We start from the raw sequence: 6,000 nt of genomic DNA, 5'->3' as shown, positions 1-6,000 counted from the left end.
TATGTCCTCTTGCCCTGCCCATGATGGTATGCACCTATGTAGTAGACATAGCCAGGGCAGAGTGCAGATCCTTTGTGTGTATTGTAAAATAAAATATTGCCAACAGGTCTTGTCCCAGTCGCCAACCTGCAGACTGTCCTCCACAACTACACTTTGATCAAATCATCGAACACATGGCCAGTGGCACAGAAATACTGCAGGACATTTTACGGCGACTTGGCTACTATCGTAAGCAGCGATGACTGGGTAAAGATAATGGCCCTGGCAAAGGCAGGTATGACATCGCAAGCCTGGGTCGGATTGTACAACGACGTCAACAGCTGGCGCTGGTCCTTCAACAACATCTCGTTGATGAGTACGGGTTTTAGCCAGTGGTACCCTTCACAGCCTGATAATAATAACGCCAATGAACCGTGTGCGACAATAGAGACAGGTGGATACTGGCGGGATTTTCCCTGCACTAACCTGAACCCCTTCATATGCTACGATGGTGAGTCAGTGTGTTTCATTTCATTAGCTTTCGGGTTTCAGAAACATTGACTTAGCAACCTGTGCTACTAAAAGAATTAATCAGATTCTTTAATCATGTGTCACAGGAAACTACAGTGGTGCGGAGAGGTTCGTCGGCGTCTCTAATCTTCGGTTGAGCTGGCTGGATGCTCAGGCTTACTGTCGACAGTCTCACACAGATCTGGCCTCTGCGGTCAGCGCAGCCGATAACAGCGAGTTAGCTAATGTGGCGTCGCAGCAGGGTTGCTCTTGGTTCGGACTATACAGGGACACATGGAAGTGGTCAGATGGGACAAAAGTGTCAAACATAACATGGCTCCCTGCACAGCCTAATAACTTTTATCGACCCGAGAACTGTGTCAGGTTTAATAACGGTCCGTTTAGCGATGAACCATGCAGTAACACTTACTATTTCTTCTGTCACACCGGTGAGTTATTAAACTGCATTTTACTTTTAATTAAGTAAAAATGCTAAAATTCACCTTTCTTCTTTTCAAAGGCTCAAACATTTAACATCCACATCACATAAAAATTAAATGTTGTGATGTTTGATAATGCTATGAGTAGAAATTCAAGTTTAAAAACAGGCTTAAGTGTCGTAACAAAGTAAGCACACTTTTTACTCTCCAGCTCAGGGTCTGTCACACACAAAGCTGATGAAAGGCTGTAAGTTATAATTACAGTAATGTTGACTTTATCTCTCGTCCAATCAACAAACTTCAAATTGAGTAATAATAATAATAATAATAATAATACTAGTAATAGTAATAATTCTGCTAAAATTGAAGAGCACACAGCAAACACAGGATTAGGCTGCAGATAAAGTAACACAATCATGTTGTCGTAACGTAAACTTACTTTTATAATGTAACTCCACTTTAAAGGCTCTCAGCAGTCTTGATTTCTCTTGATTTAAAAAAAATATGTTACAACAATGAAACTATGAGGACTGAGTTTGTCACTAAATGAATGTAATGTAATGAATGTAGTGTGTGTGTGTGTGTGTGTGTGTGTGTGTGTGTGTGTGTGTGTGTGTGTGTGTGTTGCCCAGTTATTCCAGTAAGAAAAAAGCAAGTGATGAAACTGCAGGTGCTGTCTGATGACACAGTGTCTGATCCGGCTTTGCAGTTCACTACTTTAGATCTGGTGAGTCACATGGTGTCTTTCCAAAAAAAAAAAAAAAAAAAAAAGTGTGCAACAATTTAAATAAAAATTTTAATAAAAATAAATAAAACAGTTCTGTTAAGATCTGTTGCATGTATCACACATGAAACATTTTTAAATATCTGGACGTATCCCGATGAAGCCGCTCACACACAACACCAAACATACGCAAATTCTATAAAACGTTATATAAATATTTGCTAAACAGACCGTGATGCTAACATTAACTGTGCACAATTCTGTTCTACAGATAAAACAGAAACTGAAGGAACACGGCCTGCTGTTCAACTCCACAGTGCACTTGAGGGTGCAGCCAGAAGGAAACATCTTCTACAAGAAAAATTACCCAGAATTCTAAATGCTAGGATTTATCTTCTCTACCTGTAGATACCACGAGTTATGAGTGATCTTCTGTACTTGTAGATACAACGAGTTATGAGTGATCTTCTGTACTTGTAGATACAACGAGTTATGAGTGATCTTCTGTACTTGTAGATACCACGAGTTATGAGTGATCTTCTTTACTTGTAGATACCACGAGTTATGAGTGATCTTCTCTACCTGTAGATACCACGAGTTATGAGTGATCTTCTGTACTTGTAGATACCACGAGTTATGAGTGATCTTCTTTACTTGTAGATACCACGAGTTATGAGTGATCTTCTTTACTTGTAGATACCACGAGTTATGAGTGATCTTCTCTACCTGTAGATAGGAGTTATGAGTGATCTTCTGTACCTGTAGATACAATGAGTTAAGATTGATTTTCTCTACCTGTAGATACCACGAGTTAAGAGTGATCTTCTGTACCTGTAGATACCACGAGTTAAGAGTGATCTGCTGTACTTGTAGATACAACGAGTTATGAGTGATCTTCTGTACTTGTAGATACAACGAGTTATGAGTGATCTTCTGTACTTGTAGATACAACGAGTTATGAGTGATCTTCTTTACTTGTAGATACCACGAGTTATGAGTGATCTTCTCTACCTGTAGATACCACGAGTTGTGAGTGATCTTCTCTACCTGTAGATACGAGTTATGAGTGATCTTCTGTACCTGTATATACCACGAGTTATGAGTGATCTTCTGTACCTGTAGATACCACGAGTTATGAGTGATCTTCTCTATCTGTAGATATCACGAGTTAAGATTTATTTTCTGTACCTGTAGGTACCACGAGTTACGATTTGTCTTCTGTACCTGTAGATACCACGAGTTATGAGTGATCTTCTGTACCTGTAGATATCACGTGTTATGAGTGATCTTCTGTACCTGTAGATACCACGAGTTACGATTTATTTTCTGTACCTGTAGGTACCACGAGTTACTGTAACAATTAAACTTATCTTATTAGAAGTCCTATTGTTACCAAAGAGTTCTTTTAGAGTAATCTTGTATGGAACAGCTGACCAACCATCAATTCAATAAAGCATGTGCAAACATAAGACTCTCAGTGATCAATGCATGTATTAATAGACATATAGACTTCACACAAACACTGTTCAACCCCACAGCACAATGAACAGCACACTGAAAGGTAAATAAGTAAATTGAGTCTAAAAGGCAAGAGCTGTTATGAATCCATGAGTCCTATAAAGGCACAGATATCCAAATCCCATCATTCAGAGTCCACAGCAAAGTAGCAGTCCACAAAAACAATAATCCCAGCAAAAAGGAAACAGGTGTAAAACAGGAAAAAGTAAGAAAAAACTCCATCAGTCTCACCCATGTTTTCTTCTCAGGGATTTCTGGATCCCACATGCAGTGCCACAGGAAAAAGGGAAAAGTGATCCACAAATGATCCCAGACAGAGAAAACATCCTTGTTCACTGAAAAATAGGCCTCAACCCCCCAATCAGGTAATCCTCAAGTCAATGGACTAGATAGACCTTAAACCCATGGCACTGGCACCAGTGAGAGCCCCCCTCACACCATGTGCCCTCACCTTAAAACAAAATGGCTGCCAGTTACCACTTCCTTAAAAAGTGACCTTTAACAATAAGAGTCCCTCATATTCCAATTCAATATATCCCCTCCCCCCACCCACAAAACAATATACACATATAAATAATCATAACAAAAATATAAACACAATTAACACCGCATTATTTGAAATGTTTGAAATGATTTGAATATTTGAAATGAGCGCTACTTCTCTGTTTTGTGGCCGTGCCACATTACGATTGATCTTCTGTACCTGTAGATACCACGAGTTACGAGTGATCTTCTGTACCTGTAGATACCACGAATTACGAGTGATCTTCTTTAACTGTAGATACGAGTGTAGGTACCACGAGTTACGATTTATCTTCTGTACCAGTAGATACCACAAGTTATAATTCATCTGTACCTGTAGATACCACGAGTTATGATTTATTTTCTGTACCTGTAGATACCACGAGTTACGATTGATCTTCTGTACCTGAAGATACCACGAGTTAAGATTTATTTTCTGTACCTGTAGATACCACGAGTTACGATTGATCTTCTGTCCCTGTAGATACCACGAGTTACGAGTGATCTTCTGTACCTGTAGATACCACGAGTTACAATTTATCTTCTGTATCTGTAGATACCACGAGTTACGAGTGATCTTCTGTACCTGTAGATACCACGAGTTACAATTTATCTTCTGTATCTGTAGATACCACGAGTTATGAGTGATCTTCTGTACCTGTAGATACCATGAGTTATGAGTGATCTTCTGTACCTGTAGATACGAGTGTAGGTACCACGAGTTACGATTTATCTTCTGTACCAGTAGATACCACGAGTTATGATTTATTTTCTGTACCTGTAGATACCACGAGTTACGAGTGATCTTCTGTACCTGTAGATGTCCTGAGATACAAATTATCATCTTACCTTGATGTTGTAAGTTTTCTTCTGTCCCTGTAGATAAATGTGAGTTATGAATTATCTTCTGTCCCTGTAGATAAATGTGAGTTATGAATTATCTTCTGTCCCTGTAGATTTAGGTTATGATTGTTATAAGCCTGTTGATTGGTCACTTGGACTTAATGGGATTAATCACATTCATTTTAATTAAACTACAAAAAATGTCATTAAATGTAACTATAAATGGATAAACAGTATGATGTGTGTTTCTTTATTTAATTAAAAATGCCATCATTGGCAAATTGCTGTGGGATAAAAGGAATAACACACTTGGGCACATGCTGTTATTGGAAAATAACCAACTTTGAGCTGGTAAGAGTAACTCTGCTTTGCCATTCTGCCACTTTTTGGACAAATGTGGTGATATTCTGAGCAGTGATGGTTCTTGTTTGCCTAACGATGGCTAAAATTATTCCATGAAATCTTACTTTACCTAGTATTTAACAAAATAACCTTATTTGCATTGTATTTTCTATCTTTTAACATAAAATTTAAATAATAGAGATTCCTTAATCACAATGTCATTTAGCCCTAGTAAATTATAAACATGAAACTTTTTAAAAATCATTTTTTTAACACTGAATCTAAGAAAATTTAATTGAATTATTAAAAAAAAATGTTAACCTCATCACAGATCTCAGACAACAATCTCATTTTCACAAGGTTTCTGCTCTTAAATGAGTAAAAACGTCGAGGATTTCTTAGAACTAGAAAAATACACAAAATTTAGTTAACTAGCATCCAGGCTGGTAGCATGAGGACCTTCAGGACATTTAACGATTTACTTCAAATTTATTTTTAAATTTAATTTGGGTAACATAATTTGAGGTCACTGTGTACTTTTAAAGTCCTCACCTGATACTTACACTTGCAACAAAACTCCAACCAGAAGCAGAAAAAAACATGATATTCCTAATAACAGTTCATTTTAACTTGTAGCTTCAGTGACCTAGCATCATCTGATTAAAAAAAAACATAATTATTAGTTTATATCAGTCAAATTCATCAAAGCCATGAAATCTGTTACGGTTCCATTTTAATTTGTCCATCAATCAGTGGTTTTCATCTGGATTTTGGAAATGTTACTGCATGTGACTTCATTATATTACTAATGTGAAATTTTAATATTCATTGATTTCCCCCATGCCTAATTCTGTGCCCCTCTTGCCCTCCTCCTGCCTCCTCTATATTGGTCTGGGGTGGTTCTGATTGGTCGTGTCATAGATCTGGGTGTTTTGTAGAGTCCATATATAGCAGCTAAGAAGGAAGAAGGGCATCTACTAAGGTTTTTAAGAGTGCAAAAAAACACCAGCAACAACAATAAAAAGTGAAACTAAAAACCTCAAATTGATAAATTAAAACAGAATATTCCAAAAACACATTCTGAAGTTCATCTGTTAAAAACAGCTTATTTTTTCCTCCTAG

The 6,000-nt window shown here is 37.5% G+C and overlaps 1 long non-coding RNA gene across 1 annotated transcript; it reads left to right on the top strand.

Moving 5' to 3' along the window:
- Nucleotides 1–270: 270 nt before the first annotated feature.
- Nucleotides 271–3,109, top strand: LOC128317563 (uncharacterized). The gene is made up of 3 exons (XR_008301052.1): nt 271–938; nt 1,562–1,656; nt 1,925–3,109. It is a non-coding gene; the product is annotated as an uncharacterized LOC128317563 (long non-coding RNA).
- The last annotated feature ends 2,891 nt before the right edge of the window (nt 3,110–6,000 follow it).

The sequence above is a fragment of the Pangasianodon hypophthalmus genome, chromosome 26 (genome assembly GCF_027358585.1).
Source record: "Pangasianodon hypophthalmus isolate fPanHyp1 chromosome 26, fPanHyp1.pri, whole genome shotgun sequence".
Classification (NCBI taxonomy): Eukaryota; Metazoa; Chordata; class Actinopteri; order Siluriformes; family Pangasiidae; genus Pangasianodon; species Pangasianodon hypophthalmus.
Note: the sequence above shows the minus strand (reverse complement) of the source record. Positions and strands in the feature narration are given on the sequence as shown.